Source organism: Phalacrocorax carbo, chromosome 2 (assembly GCF_963921805.1).
Source record: "Phalacrocorax carbo chromosome 2, bPhaCar2.1, whole genome shotgun sequence".
NCBI lineage: Eukaryota > Metazoa > Chordata > Aves > Suliformes > Phalacrocoracidae > Phalacrocorax > Phalacrocorax carbo.
Genome location: NC_087514.1, coordinates 111,158,600 through 111,168,061, shown reverse-complemented (window position 1 = coordinate 111,168,061; position 9,462 = coordinate 111,158,600).

Here is a 9,462-nt window from a genome sequence, read left to right as displayed (position 1 = left end):
TGACAGCTGCTAGCAGAAAAATGGTGCAACAGCCATAAAAAAGTGATTTATGCCTTATTACCAAAGCAGCTAAAATTAAGAAGCTGGTGTTTGGGAGGGCAGCAAACAAGTGAAATGTGAAACACAGCAGATATATATATATATTCATGAAACATAGGAAGCTGTGAAATGTTTAGACTGACAGTGAAATTCTCCCTGGGTATCCACCACAAGGTTGGACTAATAAAGGGGGTAATTGGTGGTGATGGTTGTGGATGTTCAGAATTGCCTACATGTCACAGCTGCTTATGGTGGAGTTTCAGAAACATGTTAAATGCATCTCCTGACATGAACCCAAAGATCCTTACTACCGAACGACATAAGAAAGCCTAATTTAAGGTGGCAGCTGGCAGAAAGAACAACATATCAAGCAGGAAAGTTGTTCTTAACAGCCACAATGTAGGGGTGGGGTGGGAGAAATAACATGGGCCTCATTCCCTGCTTCATTTTTCTGCTGGTGTAAATCCAGCTGGTGTAAGGCTACAGTCATGGATTATGGATTTCTCCCTGGATGCTGAAACTGTAAGCATCAGAGAAAATTTTGTATCTGGTTTACAATATACCTAATGTGAGTAAACGTGATCATGTAACATCTTGTCAGTTTTGCCACTGAATGATGTAACATATTAATTTAAGATATGGTGAATTACAACCACCACCTCAGACCACTCCTTGGTTTCTGTTCAACATAAGCTGTATATAAATACTATAAACACACATATGTCTACATACATATATACTCAGGCAGCTGCTAAGTGTGATCTTTTTGGTTCAGTGGGTGGCACTCTTCCTTCTGAATCAGTACTAAACTAGTTCTTCCCCCCATGGTGCTTAATGAATAGTGGAATATGGTCAGGTCAGAGAGGTTAATAGCCCTACTTTTGTGAAAAGTGCCAGGGGATCTTTCTTAGCAAGCAGTGAGAACCTCACATTAAATACCATCTGAAAGACAGCCTGGGACCTGCTTAGAGTCACAGGCTGGGTGTTGCTGTAATGCAGAAATAGGAAGAATCATACCGCATATTCAAATGACTGAGTTGTCCTGCCCCCATAATTATTTACCAGATGCAGTGAAACTTATGTGGACTTAAAAAATAATAACAAAGGGTAGTATGGCTGGAAAATACTAGAGATTCTCACTGGCATTCTGATCTAAATAAATACCAGGGAAGAAGCTTTCACCTGGTAGCATGCAGTCATGTTGTAAATAATCCGGGATGGGGATCTCTCAGACCCTTTGTTGTCATACTCTGGGTGCAGTTAGTATTGAATGAATCAGAGCAAGTGAGACCAGTCGCAAAAAAGGCCACATTTTGTGCCATTGATAGAGGCCTAGCCTTGGACAACGATTCCAGTCTTCTTAGGGAAGGGCTATGGAAGTCCTGGTTCCTATGCATTAGATTTCCTGAGTGAATTTCTAACCACTGGGTAACCAGGATAGAGATTATTATAACTGGATGTTTTACAGGAGCATATCCATGGCAAAATGAAACATCCAGGAGGACTCTATTTTGTGAATCCCGATTGAGATTTTGCCCTTTGCAACTCAGTGTGGCTAAAAGCTGCGTGCTGGCAGCTATATGGGCCCCTGTGAGATGACAGCCACTGAAATTTAGCCATCAACAAAGTTTGTGTGACTACAAGATTAGGTACAGATTTTGCAAATGCCAGCGGTGCCTTAATATTGCACTAGAGAGCATTTCTGTACCTAACCCCATAGAGACCTAGTAGGTCACTGCTACCACACTGAATGCTTCAATCACAATTCAAATTGCATCCAGGTCTTCAAGTAACAATTTTCCAAGGGCATCAAGGGCACATCGTCATCTAACATACTACTGACCACTTTCCTCAGGGTTCAGCTTCATATGTGGCTCCTGTCCCCTCCCCAGCCCTTCTGTCCACAGAATGCACAGAATGCACAAGGAAACCTTTTTGTATGTGCAAAGGAGCCCAGTCTTTGCTAATCCATTGGTGGTGAATCCTGCCTCCACAAACCACTTGGGGATTAAAGTACCAATCCCCGATATATGCTCACATCTTAGAAGAGCATACACGATTATTTTCAGCACTGCCGTATGCCCAGGGGAAGGAGCATTGCCTTGCACTGGGATGGACTGTCTTGCTGCAGGAGCTCATGCTGCTTCTGCACCCGAGACTGGCTTTGTCTCTGCCCCGAGCACCCTGCATAGGGAACCTGTGTGGCAAAATGGCTGAGGAATGATCCCATCCCACTGGTGCAAGGGGCCAGAAGTGATGAGAAACATATACTTGGCTCAGTGGGAATTCTTAGGAAAACAGCTTAGCAAGGATGGCAGGATTCATTACACTACCTATGTGGGATTGAGGTACTTCATATTTGTGTCTCTTTGCCGTAACTGTTTTCACAAGCTGCATCATTAAATTCTACTGTATAATTATGGTACCATACTAAACACAAACTTTTTAATCAGTTTCTCTGTAGTGTCTCTATTAGAGGATCCAAAATACCACCTTTACATTTCTGGTAAAAAACATTCATAAATCCTTCTTTTAGTCAATATTGAAATGATATTGTTACATTTGTCATAAACACTGTTTGCTCACTAGTTGTCTCCTGAAAAGTGATTGTTTCAAATGTCCAAACCAAATGTTCAGACTTATTCCAAGCACACAGCAGTCTGTTAGATAATAAAGTCTTACATTGGTATGGCCTGTTACCTGAATACATTCCAGAAAATGAGCATAAACCATGTTAGGAATCATTTCAGCTGTCATTGCTTAGTGGTAATCAAGGTGCAATGAGGCAACTTTTAAATAGTGCCAAGTAAGATTGCACAATAATTTAGGTCAAAAAGTGAGTAACTTGTCACATAACTGAGATATTAGATGAGCAGAATATAGTGAATGTAGAAGAGTAGATACCATGCATCACTGTCATCATTCTAGATCCTCTTAGACTAACCATTTCTTGCAGTCCGAGTAAAGAAAAATGTTAGTGTTGCTGCCAGAAAGAGTTCCTGGAAAGGCAAAGGTTGATAGCAAAGGATGCTTTGTATTTTGATGGGCACTGCTTAAAACATATTTAGAGATACAAGGTACAAAGAGTGTACATATATTGGAAAGCTGAAGAACTTAATCTCTCTTGAAGTGTAACAGCTTTAATAACTGCAATAGAAGGAAGTGATTTCTGTCCACGACAGAAAGACTTTTTGCCCAATTATCAAAGAGCTTGCGATACCAGAAATTGAAGTTGTGCAGGCAAATTAAAGCAGGCTGTACTTCTTTGTCTTTCCTTTTTGGAATGGCTGTGCAACACATATAGATCAAAGCAAATGGTTGTGCGTTTGGATGCAATCTCTATGATTTCTTCTTTTATGCCAAATCACTCAAAAGTGTTCCAACACCATGCAAATTTGCCAAACACTTCTAATTCTAAGGAATTATGATTAGGTGGACTTGTTATTCTATGTAATAGTTTCACTGAGCCATCTTTTTTTTTTATTACTGATATGTTACGTATTAGCTTGGCCAAGTACGTTGCTGAAAGACAGTATGTTTCTACCTGTCTTATATCTTTCAGTGACAATTTTTGCTTTGGTTCTGTATCCTTCCAGCTTTGCATGACTCATTAAAGCATCAAATCCTTTACTTTTCAACAGCTGTCTTAGTGGATGTAGGGCTTTCTTTGAGGGAAGCATTGTAGCCACCTTGTTTACAAAGACAAGTCATAAGGCCACATGTAATTTTGCATCTAAACATATTTATATGTTTATATGCAGCTTCAGTTTCAGGTCTGAATTTTTATGCTGGCCTTCAAAGTCTACCTTGTTCTGCTTGCTGTATCTTACAATACTTCTGTGATCTCCTGCCTTTTTACTCTCTTGCCTGATAACTGTACAGACAAGCATTGCTAAGATAATCCTGAGAAGTAGCTTTACCTGCTTCTTCCACCCCAGAGTTTTCTTCAGTAACACCCTGAACATCCTTGCAGCAATCCAAAATTAGGGAATTTATTCAACAGACAGAACTGAGTTGTAGCACCTCTGTTCTTTGCTGGTTGAAAGTACCTGGGCTTGGGTCCAGACACCAGAAAGCTTTTTGGGGAGTGCTGTGTCTGTGCTTATGTGCCTTTTTGCTTTATGTACCTTTTTTTTTTTGGTGACTGTCTTCAAGTGCTCCATAATGAAGGATATTTCTGCCTTTGTTTATTCTGGAGTTTGTTAGATCCTGATTTCAGTTATATTTGTCTAAATCAGAAATAATCCTAATGCAGTAACTCCAACTTTCCTTTGGTGTCCCTGAGATTAGGTCTGACTCACTTCTCCTATACCTAGTCTTTAAAATAAAATCTGTTCTTTTTCTCTTTAAAACTGTCATTATGTTCTACTGTACTTTAAAGTGTAGTATTACTTTGAAAAATGAGCGTAAAAGTGACATTTCAGGGTTCTATATTTGTCTGACAGTTGTTTCTGTTGCAGAAGTGCTCATTTCATAAGTTAAAAAGCTGTCTCTCCTAACACCTAGCCCTGCAAAATGCAGAGGGTGCTATGATTCGAGCTGTTGACACACCATCATCAGATTCTGCAACCAGTCTAGGCCATCTTATATTGTAAAGCTTCTGCCTGCTTGTACCACCCTACCTTCTTGAAATCATGCCCTGGGTGACACTGCCAGGTCCTTCGCATTGCATGAACATGTTATAAGTCTAAAGGTTCAAGTTATGCAAGGAGAACGTACACTGCAGAATAAAATGCAGCTCAGGCTTTGTGTTAGAATGACAGGAATAATCGGTATTAATAACAGTAAGACTTTACTTCTCTTACCAGATACAAACGTAGACCCACTAGAGGTCATTCTCTGGGGGCCGGATTTGAGGCATAGCACTTCTAGCACAGAGATCTGGTCACCATTCTGCTACATGTACCAAGAAGGCCTTAATTTGATCTCAAAGGAGATTCTAAGAAATTTAAAGTAGTACCTCTCAGTTTTGCAGAAGTGGTGATCTGTTCAGCTGCTTTGGCAGGAAATGCATTGCTACAGATGCATAGGCAGCAGTTGGCTGGGGAAGGGGTTAACAGAAAATGGTGGATATAGCACATTATGGCACCAAGCAAACTCCCACACCTCCTTGTAAAGGTCTGTCTTTCATTTTCTTTTATCAAATGTATCAAACAATTTGACATTAAAAGTACAACTGTTGTCAGATTGAGAATAACAAGGTGTTATAATGCAAAGGAACAAAGGCTGGAAGTTGAGGGAAATTAAAAAAAGGGAAGAAACAAAGAAAAAATGAAGATGTGAAACAGTTGTGTTTAGCTGGGGAAAAAAAAAAGAAAACTTTAATCTTTCCCCTCCCTCTTTGTCTTTTTTTTTTAATATATTTGAAAATGCAACATTTGGAATATCTACATGTGTCTAAATTTAGACTCTGTGTTACTTTACTATGCATTTCTTTATCACACTTTAGTCATCCATATATAATTTTGTTGAAAGCGTATGTGGCAGGCTGATGCATGTCTTATTTTATAAATATTTATTACCCACTGGTGTGTTCCTATCTTTGAAGTTACATCCACTTCTCCTTTTCAGTCTATATTCCCTCCTTTTCCCTATTAAAAAAAGCTCTTGACAAACAATTCTGTTTATGTAGAAATGGTATGAAGACCATTTTCATTTTGGTTTTAGCCTCATCTTTGTTTTAGCTTGCCTTGCTTCCCTCCTCCCAACTCCCCTTCGTTTTCTTTTTAGATAGTGTAGGCCAGGAATAATAATGTAAACAACATAATCTCTGTTGCTGTAACACGAATGCAGCAAGGCAAGCCTGACCATTCATAAGCTGATTTGCTCATTAGTCTGTCTCCCCAGGGATGCATATGACGTGTGCAATTGAAACAGCTAGAAGGACTTGAACTTGAGCTTGAAGGAAATAGTGACTGGCCTTTGAAGAAAGCACAAAGATAATCATCACAGGCTGTAGCTGCTCAGCCATGAGGATAATATAATTTTGTGATTTAACAGCAGGGGATCTTAAAAACATGTATTTGAAAAAAAAAAAAAAAACAACAGACAAACAACAAACCACAAAAACAATTGGCTGCATCGGAAGGATAACCGAGCTGTTTCATCTGCTGGAGCAGACCTGTATTTTTGTCTTGTGGTGTTTAGTGAATTCTCTCTGTATACACAGGATCAGTGTCTGCTCATAACCTGATCCTCTGTGTCGCTCTACCAGAGAGGGTGTAGTATTACACTGAGATAAAAAATGACATAACTAACGGAGAATCAGCAATGACATTTTTCAATCAGAAGCATGATGACCTAAAAATTGTATCTTATTTTTCTTCCCTCTGTCTGTCTCTCTAAGGAAATCGTATAAGGAAAGTGCGCATGAGCTGGACTTTCTTAGCTTGAGGAGAGAAATCAAAAGGGGAGCCTAGTTGCTGTCTTCACCTCCCTAATGACAGTTTCTGTTTTACCATGAAGTCTGCCATTCTCTTTCAATACCCAAAACCGTGTCTGCATTTTCCAGCTATACCAACTAGTCTAATAAGCAACACACCTTGGCTTGCCTAGTAATCCCTAATGTTCAGCTTGCTTTTCTTACTGATGATGAGCATTTAGCTGACACTGTTCATTATAATGGTCAAGTCCCTTTCCTGAGGTGCAGCTCACTAGCTCACTTCTGTGCATGTGAAGCCTGGATTTTTCTCTCCCACGTGTCCTATGTTGCCTCTGTTACTTTACAGTTGTCAGTACTGATTTTTCAGCTGCTCTTTCATTTTTTTGTGAAGTTCTTCTGCAATTCCATGCCACCAACAATTGTCTTTGCTATTTTGATTAACTTCATTTTGTCAGGAGAATTTGTCATCTGACTTTTCGTCCACTTTCAGATTTTTATGCTCATAGCACAGACCCCTAATGCAGAGCCACTAATGACATCTCTCCATTTCTTTAATCTCTTTTAATTAAAACTATTAGTTATGTGTGTTCTGCCTTCTTTATCCCATGATGGGTTGGTTTCTTTAGGAAAAGTTAGTGGAGGTCTTTATAAATCCCTCCTGGAAAATCCAAGCTGACTATATCAGCCAGCATGTTTTCCTTTCCATGAACTTGTTGATTCCTTCAAAGAAATGAAACAGGTTTTCCACCTACAAAGCACACACTGACTCTTACTGCATTTATCTTACTTGACTTTTTAACTTATTCTTAGATATTATGGATTTTGCAGGATACTCAGATTCTTTTCTAACCTTCTGTAATATGTTTTTAGAATTACCTTGCTGACATTTCTGTTCTTTTCTATTCTTCTCACTTAAATACAGCTTTATCCTGCTGACCCATCATACTGGCTTTTGGGGTCTTTTTCAATACTGTGCCTCTAATACAGTATCCTTAAATAGTTTGCCAGCTGTTTTGAAATATTTTACCCTTTCAGATGTCCCTTTTAGTTTCCTGAAGTTTTCATGGGTTTTTGCAGTTTCTCATTCTGAAAACGCATTCTGCTGTAGCGGTGGTAGGTAGATTAAAAAAATCGAAAAGTACTACTTACCTTCTCACTGTAACAAACCTAATCATGGTATAGTTACAGTTTCAGAACAATATTTTAAAAATAGATTCTTGAGCCAGGTTCTGCACAGCCGTTCACTGCTTCTCTTGTGGATTCCCTGCCCAGCTGCTCCCTGAAGAGGTCATTTGTGACAGCAAAAAAATATAGTCTCTGCATCATGACCTGATGTGGCAGTTACTGCATGAGAGTAATTTAAACCACTCCCTCATTGCCACATTTCCTCTCCCTGCAGTCCCTTTGCTCTTCCCCAGGTACTGCAGACCCTCTCAATACCTGGGCTGGGTCACTGGCAGGGAAGATCTAGTACTGGGATTCTTCTGTCTGGATGTGGAGTTTCTATCCATAGAGAATCTCTTATGTGTTGACATAATTAACTTATCTGATCTCTCTCCTTCCTGCACAGACATGTGGGGGTGGCATAAAGCCCCTGTGCCTAAGTGTATTTTCTTAGGCTATGAAAATACAAATGGAGAAGCGAAGCCTGAAGCCTAAACCTAGAGCCAATTTCACCACAACAGCTGTGTACAAATGACCAGGCTGTCCACTGAAAGCGTGAGAAAGGAGTCAGATTTACATGAAAAGGTATGCATTTGAAAGCATGACAAATTTAAACCTGATTCATGCTAAGGTAACTTGCCAGTGCTGAGACAGGCCTGAATTGCTTCTGAGGGTTGTGTCATGTGCTAGAAATTTCAAAAAATTGAAATAGTTTCATTTGTCACTTGTTAACGAGTCTGTCTACTGAGTTTTTAGATAGGTTTGCAGCCTTTGTACACTCTCAGGGTGGCAAAAGCAGTGAGTGTCCGATATCTGAAAGTGGTGCTGTGTCTTGTTCCTGCATTGCACCATTTCTGAGTCTGGCATGACCCTGGGAAGGGCTGTGTCAGTGAAGTAGAAGACACACAGCTCAGCTGAGAACTAAGATTTAGACCTTTAAATGGGCTCCTTATGTAGAAAGACCCTGTGAAATTCCATTCTGTAACTGGAGATTTTTCTACCTCTTCTGTGATTTAGGTTATCTTCACATTTTTCAAAGGCATTCAACTCTGATCATTTTCATGTGCAGTTCATTAAAGTGCCCACATCATCTACCATCTTACTCTTTGCTCACTTATACTTAGTGACCTTTCTTGAAAAATAGGACCTCATTTTACTTTCAGTTAAGGCATCCAGGTCTGTAATACCCTGCTGACTTCATTAAGATCAAGCCCAGGCCTATAAACTGCATCCTAATGTAGCCATAAGAGGCATTCTTGTGTGTGCATGAGTTGTGGAGGAGCAGTCTGCTCAAGAGCCCCTCTAGGGACTTCTGCTAGTATCTGTTGCCAACTTTCCTCTGAATGTTTTTCTTGTTTGAACAAAGCTGCTATGTTGTTTTTGTCTGCTGTTATATGAAATTCTGGAGGCCATAACTCTGGTGATATACATTTCTGTCTTCTCAGAAATAGAGTAACTTTCTCATGGAATAGAGACTGGATGAGTCAGACATATTAAATAATTGTTATGCAGCTTCCTGATGTGGTGTTGTAATGTCTACGTTGAATTTGCTACTGTGTCCATAAGATGCAGTGTCACTGTTCAAAGACAAAGTCAACCCATTCCCTCTCACAGCCCTTTTAAGACAAAGATACATAGATGGTGTGTACTTATGTGGACCTTTCTCCCATCCCTTCCACTTTGGGTGCTCACAGTTTCTGGCTGTTAGATGGGAAAGGGAAACCTTACCATGCACTTAACTCTGCCCTGCAGAAAGGATCTGGGATGCTCTAGCAGCTGATGATTTTCTGTACTATTTTCCTAGTCAATGCAATTCCAGCAAAGCTGATGAGAAGCAATAGTAGACAGGAGAGATGTGATCAAATGGTGACAATGCT